This window comes from Chiloscyllium plagiosum, chromosome 34 (genome assembly GCF_004010195.1).
Source record: "Chiloscyllium plagiosum isolate BGI_BamShark_2017 chromosome 34, ASM401019v2, whole genome shotgun sequence".
NCBI lineage: Eukaryota > Metazoa > Chordata > Chondrichthyes > Orectolobiformes > Hemiscylliidae > Chiloscyllium > Chiloscyllium plagiosum.
In genome coordinates, this window is record NC_057743.1 from 36,335,211 (window position 1) to 36,356,786 (window position 21,576).

At 42.5% G+C, this 21,576-nt stretch overlaps 1 protein-coding gene across 2 annotated transcripts in view; it reads left to right on the forward strand.

Moving 5' to 3' along the window:
• Window positions 1-11,595: 11,595 nt before the first annotated feature.
• Window positions 11,596-21,576, forward strand: part of spsb1 (splA/ryanodine receptor domain and SOCS box containing 1) — a 92,237-nt gene continuing 82,256 nt past the window's right edge. For both annotated transcript variants that reach the window (XM_043676174.1, XM_043676175.1), the window contains exon 1: window positions 11,596-11,785. The gene's annotated coding sequence lies outside the window, so the exon portion shown is untranslated. The remainder of the gene's footprint in view (window positions 11,786-21,576) is intronic.

The window sequence follows — 21,576 nt, forward strand, 5'->3', positions numbered from 1 at the left end:
ACAACCGGAAGCAGCAGATTCAAACCACTACAAATGCTGGAGGAAAGATCACAGAAGTGCTTCACAGGAGGCTCCCAAGCACTGAGGATGTCACCTAGACAGGGGACAAAACGTCTGCAACACAAATTCCCAGCTCGGCGAACAGAACCACAACAATGAGCACCCGAGCTACAAATCTTCTCACAAATTTTGAACTATTAAAGGAAGCATTCAAATGGCATTGAATGATTACTTGGATTTTAAAAAATCATGCAAGAGTACAGAGAGAAAGCAGGAATTTAGCACTAGGTCATGAAGAGCTCATTTGAAGAGCCCATGCAGAATGCAATGGGCCGAATGGCCTCCTTCTGTACCATAACAATGGTGTGACTCTATTCATGCGTTCTCAGATATTCTAGCAGTCTGTGTCCATATGCAGCAAGACTTGAACTCTAGCCAGGTTTGGACCAGCAAGAGACAGGTAACATTTGTGCCAGACAAGTGCCAGGCAATTACTATCTCCAACTAAAGACATTGAACTATTGCCCACTGACATTCAGTGGCATCATCATCACTGAATCCCCTACTATCAACATCCTGAGGCTTACCATTGACCAGAAACTGACCTGGGCCAGCCACATCAATACCGTTAGACATTCTGTGGTGAGTAATTTGCCTCCTGACCCCAAAGGTTTGCTACCATTTACAAAGAACCAGTCAGGAATGAGATGGAATACTTTCCACTTGCCTGGACGTGCTATGCCATCTCAGAGGGCAGTTAAGAATCTATGATGTGGCTGTGGGTCTGGGGTCACATGAAGGCCTGACTGGGTAAAGGTGGCAGATCTCCTTCACTGCATGAGTGAAGCAGTTGGACTTTTACAACAATCGTTGGTTACATTGGCACCATTAAGCTCGATTTTCGTTTCGTCCAGACTTCTAGTGACTTGAAATTTCATCATCTGCCTTAGTTGAATTTGAGCCCATGTTAGCCAAGACCTCTGGATTACAACTTCCAATGACATACTGCCACACCTTCACCTCTCCCTCCTCAAACATTACTTTTTCCATCATTCCAAATTATACTCATTCTCTGCACTACAAACATCCACCACACACTTCATTATTGCTGGTCTTCCTGGTGTATCAATGTTCCCATCTCTTTTGACTAACACCATTCCAGTATTTTCCTCATGATCTTCATCAGAATGGATTTAATGCCTTCGGATGGAAGTTGCAATAGAGAGGGAGAGAAGATAGTAGATGCCAATGAAACACTGTGCCATGCTCATGATATTGACCTACTCTATAGTTGATGGTTTCCTTTCCAATGTATTTTTAAACTGACCTCTGTACGACCCATGAAGCAACTCATCATTATCTTTTTAAGGAAGTTCCGGATGTGCAACAAATCCTGGATTTCCCAGAGATCATAGACTCCCTACAGTGCGGAAGCAGGATCTTTGGTTTATTGAGTCCACACCGATCCACCAAACAGCATCTCACCCTGACCACCCATCCCTATAATCCTGGGTTAATGCATGCATTTCCAGACACTATGCAACAATTTAGCATGGCCAATCCACCAGGCCTATCCCTGTAGCCCTACATTTCCCATTGCCAACACACCTAGCCCAAGCATTCCTGGACAGTGGGGGGCAATTTCCCATGACCATCCACCTAACAGCTTATCTTCGGACTGTGGGAGGAAACCGGAGCACCTGAAGGAAACCCACGCAGACACGGGGAGAATGTGCAAACTCCACACAGACAGTCGCCTGAGGGTGGAATCAAACCCAGGTCTAAACACTGAGCCACCGTGCTGCCCCCATCCCATGGTGGGACTTTTAATTCTGTCAAGCTTATTTCCTAATGCTGTCATATCCTGGAAGCCACAATCTGCTCCAAAGCAACAATGAGGTGACATCTGTCATTGATACCTTGCTGCCTCAGACCATCGCCCCTTCAGAAAGCAGGCTTGAAGGTACAAAGCTGCAAATTATTTGATAACGCTCATTGAGATGTTTCGCTACGTGAAAGGTGTTACGTAAATGCAGGTGGTTGTGAATTGGAGATGTGAACAAGTTCCATTTTTCTCGCCAGGTCCCTGTTCAGCATCGGGAAGGCAGGATGGTTACCTTCGTCTGGTCCCTTGGCCTGGAAGAAATTACATCCGAGCTGACTCCAACTCTCCCCTCAAAGCACCGAAGGTTCACTTTCTGGCAATAGCCACAGGACAACAGTGAGGGTCAGGAACCATGGCTTAATATTGCCCTCCCTACCTCAGGGAGCAATCACAGCTGTGGAAGCTGCTAATTCAGAATGATAACATTAACTCTGTTGCTCACTCCACAGATGTTGAGTTTATCCAGCACTTTCAGATTTATTCATAGAGGCAAAGTGTACCAGATACTGGAACCTTAAGCAAACACAGACAATGTTGGGGAAACTGAGCAGGTCTGGCAGCATCTGTGCAGAGAGAAGGAGAGTCAACGGTAATTATAACACGACGAGAGAGGTTGAGTATGAACCTACAACCTTTAGATCCGTGCCAATGGCAGGTGGTAAGAGCAGAGGGTATCGCCTAATAGAAAATCAGAATCTTTCCCATCATTATCCAGAGCTCCAGACCTCAAACGGTGAAATAGTGCCAGTGAGAGAGAGATTGTGGTTTAATCTGAGGGTTACCATCAAGGAGGTGGGACCTTCATGGTCACATCAACCAGTGCAGGAATTGAACTCACACTGTTGGCATTACTAGCCAGCCAACTGAGCTGACTAACCTTCTCCAGATTACAAGATACAACAGTTACTGGGCTTCCTGAGTGACCTGTAATTCCAGTGGTGTAATGAATTATACCAGGAGGTGGCAGTGTGCCCACATATTTGTGAACATGACCAGACAGTGTTTACGAGGCAAGGCCGTACAACAGCCAGCTCCTTTTGTTGGACTGAGCATATTAAATATTCATAGAAATCAAGGATAGAAACAGCAAAGAGCAACATTTGCATTATTACTGTTGCCCTATATCTGTGATAATCAACTTAGCAAAGTGAATATGAATGCATTTTCTTGAATTTTCTTGGCCATGAACATGCTATTATTTACTTATGACTTAGAGATGCCGTTGTTGGATTGTGGTGTACAAAGTTAAAAGTCACACAACCCCAGGTTATGGTCCAACAGGTTTATTTGGAAGCACCAGCTATCGGAGCAATGTTCCTTCATCAGGTGATTGTGATGAAGGAGCGACGCTCTGAAAGCTAGTGTTCCAAATAAACCTGTTGGACTATAACCTGGTGTTGTGTGATTTTTAACATTATTTATTTAAATATTTATTAAATATTTAAATAGTAAATTAAACATAAAACATGTGGGGGAATACAGGTTTAAAACATGAAGCATTTCTGATTCCAAAAATCGAAATCTGAGCGACTCATACACTTTGGAGAATGATACATCATTATTCCATAGATGCTGGCAAACCGAATAGAAAAGAGAAATATTGGAAATTACAGGTTGCAACTTTAGAGAGAGAAATTAAGTTAAAGCTTTAGGTCAAAGGAGGATGAGCAGAGAATATGCACCATTGTCATAGTAAAAAAAGATGAAATTATCTGAAAATTAAGGAATAGTTAACCTTAAAAGGGAACTGCCAAATCAGTTCAGTGTTTTTAATGTCACTGATAAAGGAAAGCTGAACAGCAGTGCAGATTAAGTGACAGTTAGAAAGAATAGGCTCATTAAACCAGTCTAGATATATCGATGGGCATTCCTTATTTGTGATTTTTAGTTGAGAGTCAGCCACATTACTGTGGGTCTGGAGTCACATGTAGACCAGACTGGGTAAGGATGGCAGTTTCCTTCCCTGAAGGGCATTGGTGAACCAGGTGGTTCAATAATCGCCAACAGTTTTGCAATCATCATTAGACTCTTAATCCCAGATTCATTTTTAATTGATTTCAAACAGCAGGATTTGACCCCAGGTCATTACCTGGGTCCCTGGGTTGATAGTCTAGTGATAATACTGTGTGCAGTTCTGGTCTCCAAATTTGAGAAAAGACATTCTGACTATTGAGGGAGTGCAGCGTAGGTTCACCAGATCAATTCCTGGAATGGCGGGATTACCTTACACTGAAAGACTGAAGCAACTGGGCTTGTATACCCTCTCAAAGATAGTGGAATCAAGGGTTATGGAGATAAGGCAGGAACAGGATACTGATTAGGAATGATCAGCCATGATCATGTTGAATGGCGGTGCAGGCTTGAAGGGCTGAATGGCCTACTCCTGCACCGATTGTCTATTGTCTATTGTCTAATACCACTAGACCATCACAACCCTGCACTATGAGCATTGCCAATGAGTTCTCTACAAATAAAAAACAAAATATTGATATATAAATTTGTTTAATACATCTAAGAGCATCAATCATTAAGAAATGAAACACACTGATGGTTTAACAAATATCATGATTTGAAAACCTCATTAAGTAATGCTTGAACACAACAGAAATCACCCATAGAAGATGGTTGCAGATAAAACATTAACTTCATTGTTGTTATATCCATAACTGTCAATACTGCATTGGTTTTAATAATTGCTAATATGAAGTTGACATACTGTCGCGACTGGCCATGAAACAATTCTTTAAACTACATCCATATTAACACAAAGGAAAATTAATGATTGGAACTGGTTTTGAATTTAACCTCGTGAGTAACCTTGTATTGTACAGAACTTACAAGGTGTAAGTAACCCATTCAGACAATGTCAATGCCCACTATTCAATGATGAGCTGTTTGATCTAGTCCCATCTTCCTGTTGTTTCTCAATACAGCTACCTGTTAATGGGCTTCCAAGTTCAAATGTCTGGTTCCAGTGCTCTGTGTCTGTGACCTTGCTGGAAGTAGATCAATAATAATTTGCAACTGAGAACTGGATAAATACTCATAAGAGAAAATTTTCTGGGACCAATTAGTTAGCTCTTTCAAGGTCCAGTAGAAGCCTGATGGTCTGGATGGCCTTAATGTGCTGCCTCATTCTATGATTTAGTGTTAAATGATATTAAATGTCTGTCTCAATCACTCTTTATGGTTTAGATTACATTACTTACATTACTTACAGTAATGTAAGTAATACTACTCTGAGATTGTGAGCTCAACCAAAGAGTCTGCTTCATTAGAACACTCCTCCCAAACTTTTTCCCAGTCTGACCCCATTTTGAGGTTTGAAAATTATCATGACTTCTCAGTATTTGAATGATTTGGAGATGCCGGTGTTGGGCTGGGGTGTACAAAGTTACAAATCACACAACGCCAGGTTATAGCCCAACAGGTTTAATTGGAAGCACTAGATTTCGGAGGGCCGCTCCTTCATCAGGTGATGAAGTGCTCCGAAAGCCAGTGCTTCCAATTAAACCTGTTGGACTATAACTTGGTATTGTGTGATTTGTAACTCAGTATTTAAATGGGGGTCTGTTACAATGGGCGCAGGGCTGCAGTAACTTGGTTCAAGCTCCAGGGGGCAGTCACTGCTGCCTTTAGCTTCCAACTCCAACTGGTGTCCTGACCCTCATTTTGGGAAGCCCTGGATTAAAGTATTAATGAGGCATCGAGGTCATCATGTGCTGTGACAGTGCCTGTACATCTCTGTGAATGGAATGTTGGGCTCTTTTTCAAAGGGAAATGGTGTATAAAAGTACAGTGGGTTTTGCTAAAACAATCCAAGGCATTGGCCTGACTATAGCAGGAATACCGTGAACAGTTTTGGGCCCTGTAGCTAGGGAAAGGTAGACTGGCAATAAGTAGCAGTTCACACTGATATAAGGTAGAGAGGGACTGTCTAATGGGGAGAGGTTGAGTAGATTGGGCCTGCTATGTGAATTGAGAAGAATGTGGTGATCATTTTGAAACGTACAAGATAGGGACTTGATAGGGGTTCTTTCCCCTTGTGGGAGGGCCTACCACCAGAGGGTGTAATCTCAGAATAAGGGTCACTCACTTAAGGCAGAGCTGAGGAGGAATTCTGTTCCTCAGAGGGTAGTAAATCTGTGGAATTCTTTATCACAAAGGACTGTTGAGGCTGGGTCTTTTATTTTTAATCGGTAAGGGAATCGAGGGGTAGACGATAAAGGCAGAAAAGTGGAGTTGAGGATTATCAGATCAGCCACAATCTCATTGAATAGTAGAGCAGAATTGATGGGCTGATTGGCCTACTTCTGCTTCTATGTCTTATGGTCTGTGTGTTCCGCATCGGTTAAAAAAAAACAGAACAGTATTGCAACCAGAAAATGTATTTTATAATCTCAAGGATTTCTAGTCTGTGCTCTGGAAGGGGAGGATTTCTCCCGTGCATGATCTGCAGCAAAACTCATAAACATGTTTATGATTTCAGTGTGAGTGGAAAATCTCAACATGGAAAGCTGAACGGCTGTGAAATCGCTTGGACCAGGGGGTAGCAGTGTGACTTTATTAAACAGCTGCTTGTAGAGAGTGCTTTTCATTCCAGGAAGCATCACTACCATCTCTTTTATTGCATAGAGCATGTTAAATGATATATATCTATACCTAATGTAACAACCAGGAAACAGCAAAGAGAAATATTTACATAATTATTACCATTCCTTCCATTTCAGGAATTGAGATGAAAATATTCATGCAAATGTCCTCTCGTGACTTTTACAGCTGTTACTGTGTTTGCTTGTTATTTAACATTTTGCCATGAGTATATAAATATGAAGCTGCAGGGCAGGTAGATAATTATAAAAATAAGTTTTTACTTAGCAGGACAATAAACACAGGAGAAAATGTGCAACAATGCTGTTTTCAATCTGTGTTCAATGGATCGTGAAGAAGGCTACAATAGGATTTTGATCATATGGGCCAATGGGCCGAGGATTGGCAGATGGAGTTTAATTTAGATAAATGTAAGGTGCTGCATTCTAGAAAGGCAAATCCGGCCTGGACTTATACACTTAGTGGCAGAGTCCTGGGTAGTGTTGCCGAGCAAAGATTGTAGGTTCATAGTCCAAGCAGAGTCACAGGTAGATAGGATAGTGAAGGAAGTGTTTGGTATGCTTGCCTTTATTAGTCAGTGCATTGAGTACAGGAGTTGGTAGGTCATGTTATGGATGTACAGGACATTTGGTTTGAACAATTCTGGGAAAACTCTGTTCATTTCCGGTCTCCCTGCTCTAGGAAGGGTGTTCTGAAAAGATTTACAAGGATATTGCCAGGGTTGGAGGATTTGAGCTACAGGGAGAGACTGAACAGGCTGGGGTTATTTTTGCAGGAGCATTAAAAGCTGAATGGTGACCTTACAGAGGTTTATAAAATCATGAGGGGCATGGATGGGTGAGGAGCCAAAGTCTTTTCCCTGGGGTGGGGGAGCCCATAACTAGAGGTTTAGGGTGAGAGGGGAAAGATTTAAAAATGACCTGGGGGTAACTTTTTCTCACAGCGGGTGGTGTACGTATATGGAATGAGCTGCCAGAGGAGGTGGTGGAGGCTGGTACAATTACAGCATTTAAAAGGCATCTAGATGGGTATATGGATAGGAAGGGTTTAAAGAGATATGGGCCAAATGCTGGCAAATGGGTCTAGATAATTCCTAATGAAAGGCTTATGCCCAAAAAGTTGACTCTCCTCTCCTCAGATGCTGTCTGACCTGCTGTGCTTTTCCAGCGTCACACTTTTCAACTCTGACTGTCCAACATCTGCAGTTCTCACTTTCTCCTAGATCAGTTCAGGAAGTTTAGTTGGCATGGAGGCATTGGGCTGAGAGGCCTGTTTCCACACTATATACTTCTATGACTCTAATCTAGTTCAAACCCAAATCAGTTCTGATTTGATTTTGATTTAAGCTTTATTGTCACCTTTATTCAAGTACAGAATTACAGGAGTAAAGTGAAAAATGTACAATGTCAGCACACACGGCACCTAGCTATGAAGGTACCTCAGCACAAAACTGGGTATATTATTACTGGGTCTGGAATTTACTGTATCAGAGGAAAAATAAGAAAAAAATTGAGGAATTGATGTTCTTGCAAGATTTAACAAGGTTTGTGCAATCCAATGAAGGAAAAATAGAAATATCTGGGCAATGGTTTTAATATTTAATTGTTTTGAAGAAAGAAGTAAGGACAAATCTGAAGCTGACGGCACGATGGCACAGGGGTTAGCACTGCTGCCTCACAGCGCCAGAGACCTGGGTTCGATTTCTGCCTCAGACAGCTGTCTGTGTGGAGTTTGCACATTCTCCCCGTGGGTTTCCTCCGGGTGCTCCGGTTTCCTCCCACAGTCCAAAAATGTGCAGGTTAGGTGAATTGGCCATGCTAAGTTACCTGTAGTGTTAGGTGTAGGTGAATGGGTCTGGGTGGGTTGCTCTTCGGCAGGTCGGTGTGGACTTATTGGGCCGAAGGGCCTATTTCCACACTGTAAATGATCTGATCTAATCTGACTGTGTATTAAAGGTTAATCATTGTTTGTTTAATCTAAATGAACAATGTTTAGAATTGAAAAGTGACTGATTGGAACAAGCCATAAAAGCTCAGCAGGTCAGGCAACATCCCCGCAGAGAAATAGTTTGTTGTTCAGATCAACGATGGTTTCTCAGTTACTGGTAGGAGTTTGCTCGCTAGTGAATGCTGTCCTTGCCTGGGCTGGCTAGCCCTTAGTGAGGTTGATAGGCAGGCTGTAGCACAGGTGGATGGAGTGTCACATTCTAAGCAGGACCCTGTGTTTATTGTAATACTAATCAGATGCCCAGAACAGAATAACGCGGGCATTTGGTGTGAAATTATGACCTGTTTAAATAACAAGAATCTGAACACCATTCTGCTGTGGTTAAAGTGTGGTTAAGGAGTATTTTATCTGCCTGATTATTGGAGACTTGTATTTACTGTTCTGTTGTGCTTAGTCCATGTTTGCCCACGCTGAGCACCTTCATTAGGGGCAGAATGGTGCCTCAGTGGTTAGCACTGCTGCCTCATAGCACCAGGGACCCAGGTTCGATTCCAGCCTCGGACAACTGTCTGTGTGGAGTTTGCACATTCTCCCTGTGTCTACATGGATTTCCTCTGGCTGCTTCGGTTTCCTCCCACAGTCCAAAGATGTGCAGGTTGGTTGAATTGGCCATGCTAAGTTACCCATACTGTTCAGAGATGTGTTAGGTGCATTAGTCAGGGGTAAATGTAGAGTAATAGGGTAGGGGAATGGGTCTGGGTGGGATACTGTTTGGGGGATTGATGTGGACATGTTGGACCAAATGGCCTGTTTCCACACTGTAGGGATTCTATTGTTCTAACTCGTTCCCCAGCTTTCTTAAAAATGGTGGCCATTGTAACAGGAATCCCTTGCCTCAATGCTGGTCTGCCCTCAGACTGAAGCAGTGAATAACAACATTGACTTTCATTCGTATGTCAGTGTTGGGATTCCGACAACCCTGCGTCAAACTGTTTAATGATCAAGAACCTCCTGCTTTCAAGTTCATCAAATTCTCCACTAGCTGGCCTGAAAATGATCCACTTCCTCCTTTTCATCTTTCACGTTGCTCCCACAGCCAGCATCTGCTGGCCATCACTTGTCCTTGGGATGGGCTAAGAATCCTTCATTTCTCTGTGGGTCTTCAGTCTCACAACAGCCAGAGCAGATAAGGATGGCAGATTACCTTCCCCTATAGGACATTGGTGAACTAAATGGCGTTTTATGATCATTGTAGCAATGGCTTGTGACCAGATTATTAATCCAGAGACCCGGGTTATGTTCTGGGGACCCAGGTTTGAATCTGTTATGGCAGTTAGGGAAATTTGAAATCAATAAAAGTCTGGAATTAAAATTTTAATGATGATCATGGAACCATTGTCAGTTGTCCCTTAGGCAAGGTAACTATTGTCCTTACCTTGTCTGACCTACACATGACTCCTGGCTGACAGCAATGTGGATGACTCTTGCCTCTGGGAAAATGGAAATGGGTAATAAATGCTAGCCTAGCCAGTAATGCCCACATCCCGCGAATGAATAAAAAAAACTGAGATCAACTTTATACTAATTGGATCCTAATGACGGCCACAGTCAGATTAAAACCATGTTTCATGTTTCTTTTTTTCAAAAAAACTGACAGGCTTCTACACACACAAATCTATTACCCTAGAAACACCTTCCATAGACTGGGCCTATAATTCCATCACAAGAACACATAGCTGAATGATTTTAACCAGGCCATTATTATCTTTTTCAATGCATCTTAGAGGATGATCTCCAGATTTAAATGTAACATTTTATATGGTGTTCTTCACAAAATAGAATCTGTTACATATTCCCTCACACATAGAAACCCCTGCAGGTTTGTATGCTTAGGTCAGAGATTCCATATTCATTTGTAAGGAATTCCATACCTTAGTGATTTCAGGTTTTCTTGGCTCCTAGTTAGCCAAACATTCCTTTGTTGACAGGTTTAAAACTGTTTCTTCAATTTTGCAGCTGAAAATGTGTTGCTGGAAAAGCGCAGGCGGTCAGGCAGCATCCAGGGAGCAGGAGAATCGACGTATCGGGCATGAGCCCTTCCTCTTCAATTTTGCAGTCTTGTACCTCCCCCTTTCAGCCATCCTTCCTCCTTACTTTGCTGCCTCCCCTCTTTCTCTCCCAACCACTATCCCTATAACTTCTGTTCCTCTCTCTCTCTTGCCATTCCATTTCCTGATCCCTGTGGCCTGCAGCCCCCATTCGCTTCCCACCAACTCACATTACAGTCAGGATGAGTGGGCTGTTCTGCTTGGTGTGTTGCACTATGGATTAAAGAGGGTTATTCACATTGTATTACGGAAAAATTTTAAGAATGTGTTATTCTCAGTGCTTCACAGTAGGAACTGGTTCTTGGAGTATTACTAAGGATTGAGGAAGAATATTGTGCTCAGTATGTTACGGTAGAAATCTAGGGGGTGTTGTGCTGGGTATAATACAGTATGGATTGTGTGGAGTGCTGTGCTCAGTACAGTATGGTAGGGATTGGGGATGTGTTTGTGATATTAAAGTAGAGATGGAGTTGGTGCCAGCTCAGTGCATTGCAATATAGACTGTGGTGGGAATTATTCTTAGTCTGTTACAGTATGAATTGTGGAGGGTGTACTGCTCAGTGCATTATGGAAGAGATTTAGTTGGGTGTTAGGTTTGGTATACTGTAATGTGGATTGTGGGGTGTGTATTACATTGTGGCCTGTGGATGTTATGCCCTGTGAATTACTGTAGGCATTGATGGGGTATTTCTCTTTAGAAGGATTTGAATTGCGTGTTTTATGTGGTGCATTATATAGAGTTTGATTGGGTGTTATTCTCAGTGTTCATCAACTGTCTAACAGAGTTAGAAGTATTACGGTAGGGATTGAGGGGGGTGTTGTACTCAGAGTGATATGGTAGGGTACTCTAGTTGAGAGGCGCTGCCTGGCAGCGTTAGATGTATTACGGTAGGGATTGAGGGGGGTGTTGTACTCGGGGTGGTACGGTAGGGGTACTCTGGCTGGGAGGCGCTGCCTGGCGGAGTTAGATGTATTACGGTAGGGATTGAGGGGGGTGTTGTACTCGGGGTGGTACGGTAGGGGTACTCTGGCTGGGAGGCGCTGCCTGGCGGAGTTAGATGAAGGCGGATAAAAGCTGCAGAGAGAGTGACTGAGGGAGAGAGAGAGCGTGAGGGTAATAGTTTGCCGCCATAACTGTTAGTTACCATCGGGGCTTTGCTACCGAAAGGGATACTTTGAGTGAGAGTGAAGAATAACCCGGGGAAGAACTTGAGGAAGTTGCACATCTGCCGAGGTAACCATTTCTGGTAATGTATCTCTTCAGGCTGCAACATTGTAACCTCTCAGTCGCGGCGTCAGTGGATACAAAATGTTCAGCTCCGGAGCTTTCCCTTCCCAGGAGCAATAATAATTCTCTTGAAGATGCTGTTTGAAAATATTCTTTTGTTGGTGGCGAGCGTGTTTTTTTTTCTGTAATTAGGTTTTCAACTGTGTGGAGGCGTTCAGTTTCCTCAGTTTTTTCGTGGTCTTCCGTTAGACTTGTATTCAGTTTCTTTTCTGTTTAAATATTTGAATGTGAATGCGAGCCAACTTCAGTGTAAAGATAGCTGAACTTGTGACCCGGAATATCGGAGCCGGGTTGTCCTCTTGCTTTTTATGGGGGAGCTGAGCAAATGCATCGAGGCTTGTTTTTTTTAGTTGTTGTGTATGTCTGTGAGAGAGTTCTGTGGTGGTTTATTTTAGTCACCTGGCAACCGCCTGCCCGCCCAGTGGGGAAGCACTTTTTCTTTCGAAACTGTCTCTCTCTTGTTTTGCAATGGTTTCTGGTGCCCGTTTGGCTGTGAGACTACCGTCAGGTCTTGCCCAGCCATCTAACTCCTTCAAATTCGGTACCTCCCCAACTCTTGCCCCATTTGACGTGTAGCCACATCTGTCCGCTGAAATCGCCCTTTGCTGCAGTTGTATTGTTTTTGCAGCTGTTTTATCTTCTAAACATGTAAATCTATCTCCCTGCAGCATCTCAGGCGTGTGTATTTTATTTTTTTTCTTTGCTATGCAGTTGATCTGTATTTTTGGCAAATATTCCAGAGCTTGGATCTCCTTAAGTGCTTCTAAAAATAGTACAACTGCCGAGGACCATGGGGAGAGCAAAAAGAATGTGGGAAGGCCTTTCAGAGTTGATAGTTCTTACTCTGTTGATGAATGTTCAGGGATGCAAAAATATTTCAGTCTGCGCTATCTAAACACAATTGATTTGGCTCAAGTACATGTTCTGTGTGAATTTTTTAGATTGCTTAACTCTGCAGGAGTCAAATGTGTTAAGGATGAGTGAATTATGTTGCTTTCAGGCATATTTAGGATGGCTGGTTGTGGTAAAAATGCTGCTTGCTAACGTTGTGTTGGATTAGCTCTTGGGTGAATGAATGCATGCGATGCTGGCATTGACATTACTGATCTATTGTACTTTTTATTAACAGCAGATTTGTCCTGCTTGAATCATTGGCACTGGCTCGCTTAGTTCATAACATTGCTAAGCAACTTGCACGACATGCACAAGAGGGAATAATTTGTTACATTGAAACACAACTTGTTGCATTTGTTCTAGTACTTCACAGATTTTTTTTTTAATTGTATGTTTCACAAGATTGAGAATCCTCAGTGCTGGTACGATAGCTTAATTGGATGGTAAATCTTCATTGTTACAGCTGCAGTATGATGTAGTTTATGATAATGCCAGAATTGCAGCAATTCTTAAACTGCTGTGTTAACCAGCAGGAATGTTACACTTTTTTTAACATGATGCATTCCTTGGAAGCTCAAAGTTCCTACAGGAAGTTTCTGATTTTAGGTTGTTGGGATTTTTTTTCATGCAGTATGGTCATTTGCAGGCACCAGCTTCTGAGTTATCAGAAATATGATTCACTTTTTTTTTTGTTAGGTTAAGGGATGGGCAACAAACACTGAGTGGCTTCCCAATTCATTTGAGGGCAGCTGAGTTTACAGCCTTACCTTGGGTTGAGGCTTACATGGTCCTGGTCAGCTAAGGCTGGCAGATTTCCTTCCCTGAAATACCAGCTGCCTTTTTAAGATGATCCATGATAGTTTCATGGTCACCATCCCCAAATGTAGCTTTTCAGTTCCAGATTGATGTTGAAACTCCAGCTGCTGTGCCCTTGTCTGCTACTGTACTTGTCAGCTTGGTTTGGAGGTGGGGGGGAAAGCATTACAGGGTATGAAACTTGTGTATAAGTGAACCTCCAACACCAAGGAATATTGACACCTTCAGTTTTTAAATATGGAGGATTCAGCGTTCTTAGTTCCATCTGTGCATGACTTTTTTTTTAAGACCTTTGATTTTGTTCATGGGATGTAGGGTTGCTGGCTATCAATTGCCCAGCGGGCGGTTAAGAGCCAACCACATTGCTGTGGCTCTCAAGGTTTATGGAGAAAGTGAGGTCTGCAGATGCTGGAGATCAAAGTTGAAACTTTATTGCTGGAACAGCACAGCAGGTCAGGCAGCATCCAGGGAACAGGAGATTCGACGTTTCGGGCACAGGCCCTTCTTCAGGAACAACATCAGGCTATTGTTCTGGGGACAAGAATCCTGCCATAAACAGATAGTGAAATTCAAAAATCAATACCTGCCATTAGGTAAGCTCTCTGCTCCAAACAGGTAACCGCTGTTAATTGTAGCAAAACCCCATCTGGAAAACTAGCATCCTTTATGAAGAAATCTGCCATCTTAGCTGCTCTGGTCGACATCTCAAGGTTTATGTAGACCAGAGCAGCTAAGATGGCAGATTTCTTCATAAAGGATGCTAGTTTTCCAGATGGGGTTTTGCTACAATTAACAGCGGTTACCTGTTTGGAGCAGAGAGCTTACCTAATGGCAGGTATTGATTTTTGAATTTCACTATCTGTTTATGGCAGGATTCAAGCCCTTGTCCCCAGAACAATAGCCTGATGTTCTGAATTACTATTCCAGTGATGTAACCACTAAACCTCTGCCTTCCCACTGTCTAAACTCACTAGATATGATGTATGTAGGTCATGCAAATCCTCATTTATGTACAGCATTTGGATTCCTTTCTGTGAGCGAATCGTTGGCTTCTTGACCTTGTGTCTTTAAGATGTGAGAATTGTCTATTATTTAGTGACACTAGCTCTTTGGGGCCAAACTGCTTTGGAAATTGAAGACCGTGCTAGCTGAAACCAGGCACAGTCACTTCTTTAGACAGTGAATCGCAAAATTGGCTTCAAAGTTGGACGCCAGTAGGAAACATCTGCCTGAAATGGGCTTTCTTTTCGATATCTGAAAGTTACTTGGCGGCTGGAACAGTTTGGTTTGAAGAGGATGTGCCGATTTGTCGCGCAGCGAAACAGACAGGGGATTTGGAGGAAACTGTAAACATTAGACTTGTCCCTTTGCAGATGTTCAGGATTCCTTGCTTCCTTGCAGCACTGGATCTCTTAACCTGTTTTAGTATCAGAAATTGGGTAAATACCAATAATCCATGGCAGAAATCGCCACTCCAGTTATTGCTTCATCTTTTAGTTCTGGCAGAAGATACAAATCATACAAATGAAGATTTGCATGATCTACATACATTGCATCTCGGTGGGGGAGGGGGGGTTTACCAAGGGATATTATACTGACCCATAAGACTATATTTTTTGTTATGCCATCTCAAGGTTTTAAAAATAGTGACCCCTCTCAGTAGGCAGTGGGTCAGTGAGGGGAAGGTGATGGCAGAGGGGAGGGGTCATGTTAGAGGGAGCATGCTGTTATAACTCAGTGGGAGCTCCTTGACTGACATTGTCTCAAATCTGAGCTGTTCAGTTGCCTTGGGATGCCAATCCAACTCTGGGAAGCCATTCTGTAATCTATCAGACAATTACAGTTGGCCCTATTTGAATGTGTAGCAGTTTCTGTTAGGCCACATGTAAACAATGCACTGAGCTAATTGATATTATTCTAATGTATTTGGTTGGAATTATTTGAAATATAGACAAACACTTTTTTTTTTTCCTTGTCAAATATGGAGTTTGGCACTTGCCCTGAAGTGAGTAATTGTGTGTCTGGAAATGCAGTCTGCTGTATTGGATTAGTGAATAAAAAATGAGTGGGTGCTATTGTTGGGAATGTGACCTTAATGCTCGTGCGTAGTATTGGTGTTTGGATAAATGATAACTTAAATGAGTTATGATCATTCCATGTTGACCATCCCATGTCAACAAAGCCATGTTGACCATCCCTAATCAGTCCTGTCCTTTCCTTTCAAAATACATGTAAATCCTGTCCCTCAGGATTCCCTCCAACAATTTGCCCACCACCAATGTCAGGCTCATTGGTCTCTAGTTGCCTGGCTGTTCCTTACCACTGGAAATGGTAGCTCAGGACTGAGCTGCCAGAAGAAATGGTGGAGGCTAGTAAAATTGCAACATTTAAAAGGCATCTGAATGGGTATATGAATAGGAAGTGTTTGGAGGGATATGGGCCGGGTGCTGGCAGGAGGGACTAGATTGGGTTGGGATATCTGGTCGGCATGGATGCGTTGGATCAAAGGATCTGTTTCCATGCTGTACATCTCTATGATTCTTCAACTCTGACACTATTTCCCCACATTCTGTCTTCCATGTCTTCTCCTCAGTAAGCATGGATGCAAAATACTCATCTCTTGTGGCTCCACACAGGCTGACTTGCTGATCTTTGAGGTGCCGTATTCCTTCCCTAGTTGTTCTTTTGTCCTTAATGTGTTTGTAAAAACCCTTTTGGATTATCCTTAACTCTATTTGCCGAAGCTATCTCACGTCCCCTTTTGTGCTCTCCTGATTTCCCTCTTAAAGTATAAAGGCAGTAGGAGTATACTTTTCTCAGGATTCACTCGATCTATCCTGTCTATACCTGATGTATGCTTCCTTTTTCTTAACCAAACCCTCAATTTCTCTAGTTATCCAGCATTCCCTACATCTACCAGTCTTTCCTTTCACCTGAACGGGAATATACTTTCTCTGGGCTCCTGTTATCTCCTCTGTGAAGGCTTCCCATTTTCCTGCCGCCCCTTTACCTGCAAACATTTGACCCTAATCAGCTTTTGAAAGTTCTTTCCTAATACCATCAAATTAGCTTTCCTCCAGTTTAGAACTTCAACTTTTAGATCTGGTCTATCCTTTTCCATCACTAATTTTTAAATCTAACAGAATTATGGTCGCTGGCCCCAAAGTGCTCCCCCACTGACACCTCCGTCACCTGCCCTGCCTTATTTCCAAGAGTAGGTCATGGTTTGCACCTTCTCTAGTAGGTACATCCACATACTGAATCAAATGTTCTTGTATACACTTAACAAATTGCTCTCCATCTAAACCCTTTAAAACAATGGCAGTCTCAGTCTGTTTTGGAAAGTTAAAATCCCCCACCATAAACACCGTATTATTCTTCCAGATAACTGAAGTCCCCATCTCCATTTCCTGGTGACTATTAAGGATCTATAATATAATCCAGTAAGATGGTCATCCCTTTCTTATTTCTCAGTTTCACCCAAATAGCTTCCCTGGATGTATTCCCAGGAATATCTTCCCTCAGTACAGCAGTAATGTTGTTCCTTACAAAATACCGCTTCCCCCTCCTCTCACCCCTCTTTCTATTCTTCCTACAGTATTTGTATCCTGGAATGTTTAGCTGCCAGTCCTATCCATCCCTGAGCCATGTTTCCATAATTGCTACGATATCCCAGTCCCATGTTCCTAACCATGCCCTGAGTTAATCTGCCTTACCTGTTAGGCCCCTTGCATTGAGGTAGGACTGAAATTAAACTGCATTTACCTCATTCTCTGCTTTGTTCCTGTCTGCCTTGACTGTTTGATTTGCTCCCTTTGCCAGGGTTGGAGGGTTTGAGCTATAGGGAGAGGCTAAATAGGCTGGGGCTGTTTTTCCTGGAGTGTTAGAAACTGAGGGGTCTCCTTATCAACCTCTATTATAATCATGAAGGTCATGGATAGGATGAATAGCTAAGTCTATTCCCTGGGCTGGGGGGAGTCCAGATCTAGAGGGCATAGGTTTAGGGTGAGAGGAGAAAGACAGACAGATATATAAAAGGGACCGAAAGGGGCAACTCTTCCACACAAGGTTGTGCATCTATGGAATGAGCTGCCAGAGGAAGTGGTGGAGGATGGTACAATTGTGACAGTTTAAAGGCATCTGGATGTGTATATGACTAGAAAGGGTTTAGAGGAATATGGGCCAAGTCCTGGCAAATAGGATGAGATTAGGTTGGGATATCTAGTTGGCATAGAGGTTTGGACTGAAGGGTCTGTTTCTGTGCTGTATATCTGACTTGGACTAATTGCTTTTACTTCCTTGGTTACTGATTTGGTGTTGAATGTGTACATATTTAACTAATATTCAGTGTAACCCCAATCCTCCTCTTCGGTATTGGCACATGCAGCTGTAACTTTGCCTGTTCCATATATCCAGCCTGTATGACCTTGGGGATATCCCCAAATGCTAAAGTAAAAAGTGCTGCACAATGGTCAGCATAATTTGCAAATCTTCATATACCGAAGCAGTCCATGTGCAGATCTTGTTGCATTTTGAACAATATCCAGGATTGGGCTGACAAATGTCAGGCTATGACCATCTCCAGTAAGAGGCAATCCAACCACTACCTCTTGACATTCAATGATGTTACCATCACTGAAATTCCACCCCCACTGTCAACATCCTGGGGGTTACCATTGACCTGAAACACAACTGGACTCGAAATATAAATACAGCTTTAAGAGCACTCTGGCTAGGACTACGCCACCTGACTCTCCAAAGCCTGACCACCATTTTCAAGGCTCCCATCAGGAGTGTGATGGAATGCTTCCCACTTGCCTGGATGGGTGCAGCTCCAACAACACCCCCAGAAACTTGACACCATCTGGGACAAAGCAGCTGTTTGATTGGCACTCTGTCCACTGCCAGTGCTCAGTAGCTGTACTGCTTGTACTACAAAAAAAACACCAAAGATTCTTGGATAGCGCTGAGTAGAGAAGGCATGTGGAGCAGTCTGCTGGAAGGGAGGAACAGGATGCAAAATGGCAGGTCGCTTTCAATTGAATAAATGTGGCATCTACTTGGAGCTGAGGAGGAATGGGGGAAAAGTCCAGAAATCAGCCTTCCTCTCTTAGGTATAAAGTTTTTTTTTCAGTATTTCTGGATCCATTTTATACTGTAACAATTTTGAATGAGAAAAAGTAATGTATTTGAGTACTACATTTTATCTGAAATGCATTTGATGTACTGTGTGCAGCCACTGAGGAAAACATTGTGAAGGGATACCACCAACAACAACTGCGAGTTCCCTTAATCAACACCAACCATCATGACTTGGAAATATATTCCTGTCCTTTTTTCAAGTGTTGCTGGATGGGAATACTGAAACTCTTCCTCTGTCTCTAACAGCATTGTAGGAATGCTGACATCAGATGGACTGTGGGTCAATAAGGCTGCTCCTCATCATCCACTCTGCCCAAGGCGGCAAGGGATGGACCACCAAATGACACCCACGTCACATGAATTGGAGAGTTTTTTTTTGGAGGGGGAGTTTGGAAGAAATGACTGCAAGTCATCAATATACTTTTAAAAGCCATTCTGGCCTTGCAGCATTTTTTCTGCAGGTTATATTTAAACTAAAGCTGCTGGAAACTTTTTTGTGTTTTATTTGGCACCAACTAATTGTACAGAACAGGTTCAAACGAAAGCCAGCCTGTGGATCACATATATTCTGGTGCATGTTTGGTAATTAAACATGCAGGTGACCAGGTCAGTTGAGGCAGTGGCTGGTTAGATCGGAGTGATGCAGCTGTGAATTCCCTGCTTTTGGTGCTTACAGCTTCAAGTTGCTGCTTTTTGGGAGCATGAGGAATTTTATTTTGAGTGGGCATCTCCAAGTATACTGTGACCATGTTCATATGGAGAGCTATCACTGAGAATTGGGCTGCTGTTGGAAGCAAGGCAAATGTCTTTTCACAGCGCATTCGAACATCTGTGCTGTCTAGAGGCTTGATTCCAAAATGTTATGCCTGAATATTTGGATGAGGCAAGTAACTTTATTACTATGGAAACAAAATAACAACTTTTAAGCATTGTCTGTCACGCATCTGAAGTTTCAGTATTCTTTAAACTACAGCATAGTAACCATGTGTACACAATCTATGTGAAAAGTTTAAGCTGCTTAACCTTTTACACATCACTTAGACACTAAGTTCAAAGATGGGAAATAATTGATTTTTTTTTGTGGGAAAGGCTAAATAGTAGTAGAGCTCATCTGGAATAGCATTGAAAATGACCCTTCAACAGGATGGTTGGTAAAATCTTAGTGTTGCAGATTTCTGTTCACCTGCATGAATACTGAAAACTTGAGGGACACTGGAGTGAAGGTAAAAGGAGATTAGATTAAATTCCCTACAGTATGGAAACTCACTCCTTCAACCCAGCAAGTCCACCCAGACCCATTCCCCAACCTTTATATTTACCCCTGACTAATACACCTAACAGTAGACAATTTAGCATGGCCAATCCATCCTAACCTGCACATCTTTGGACTGTGGGAGAAAACCGGAGAACCTGGAGGAAATCCACACAGACACTGGGAGAATGTGTCGAGTTTGCACAGTCACCCGTGGCTGGAATTGAACCCAGATCCCTGGTGCTGTGAGGCAGCAGAGCTAACAAAGCAGCTGGAATTCTAATTAGCATTGGCAACTTTATGCTGGGAGTTGGTAGCTTTTATAATTTTAAAAACACCTCTAAGACTGGGTGAGTTGGTCGCTTGCATAACCATTGTAAATGAAATGATGTATCAATTCACACCTGAGTAACAAGTCTGTGCAATCAACTTGACAGCCATCATTACAATGCCTGGCAATGCTAGCTTAAAGGTCAGATCAAGTGGGGTGTCTCTGTGCAAGCAAGCTATTGAATTTTTGGTTTCGTTCCCTTCAGCTAAAAGCATACATCATGACATCTGTGGTTTAGATGCCAGCAAATGACTAGCATCATATTTGATCACACATTGGTGAAGCAGGGTCTGAGGAAAGCACTTTCTCATGAAATGTGGTTTCTGTTTAGAACTAGTAATGTACTGATGCAGGAGTACATTACTAGGGTGTAGTTTTGCAAGGGTGTCGGTCTTCCTTTACTGTGTAAAGCTATTGGGCAATTATGTGAATGTAATTGACTCCACTGCACTCCAGTATAATGGTTTATGGTATTACTCATGCAGTTGATGTAAATCTCCTTAGCTGTTTGAGTACAGCAGTAAATACTCCTTTTGCCAAAAGGGAATTATTTTATTTATAAAATCATTTAGTTTTCCTGAATTAATATTATAACTGTATTTTTCATTCCAGCATTGAATAAATGTTAGTTGTCTTGTGTATTTTGATCTAGTTTATTGATTGTGCTTCTTATGAAAATGTATCTTACCTGGGACTTTCTGCATTGGCAAAAAATTTCAGTGGACCAGATGTTCTTCTGTGTTCCCACCCATACTTGAAGTGATGACTCTATTCTATATAAATTGAACTGTGCTGTACATGTGGATTTATTGCAATGATATGTAAATCCTGGAAATGTCATCTGATTCCACTCTGTGCCAGCAAGGGGTCAGAGGGTTTAAAGTATTTTATTTATTTATTTATTTATTTATTTCAAGCTTTACAATGGCAGAAGCGCCAGCAGAGATTATCCACCAAATTCCTTGATGTTTTCCCTGGCCACTCCCTCTTAAGGGTTGCAATTGCAAAGTGCTGTCCCTCCAAATCGTGCCCAATACAAATGGCTGCTTGTCTGAAAGGTTCACCGACTATGCTTTTTTCATTGATCTCTGTCCATGAATCTAGTGGCATGATAAATGGCTACAAGCTGTTTCATGCACGTTGTGGGACCAAGTTTTTCTCTTGTAGTAGGGTGTGTAGCAGACTTGAGCCCCATCAGCATTCCCAGAACATTTCATGTGAACAGAACATAAAAAGGCAGAAGCTAATTTTTGTGGAGTGCAAAAAGTAGCAAGTCTGATCATAGCTTACAGTCTGGAACAG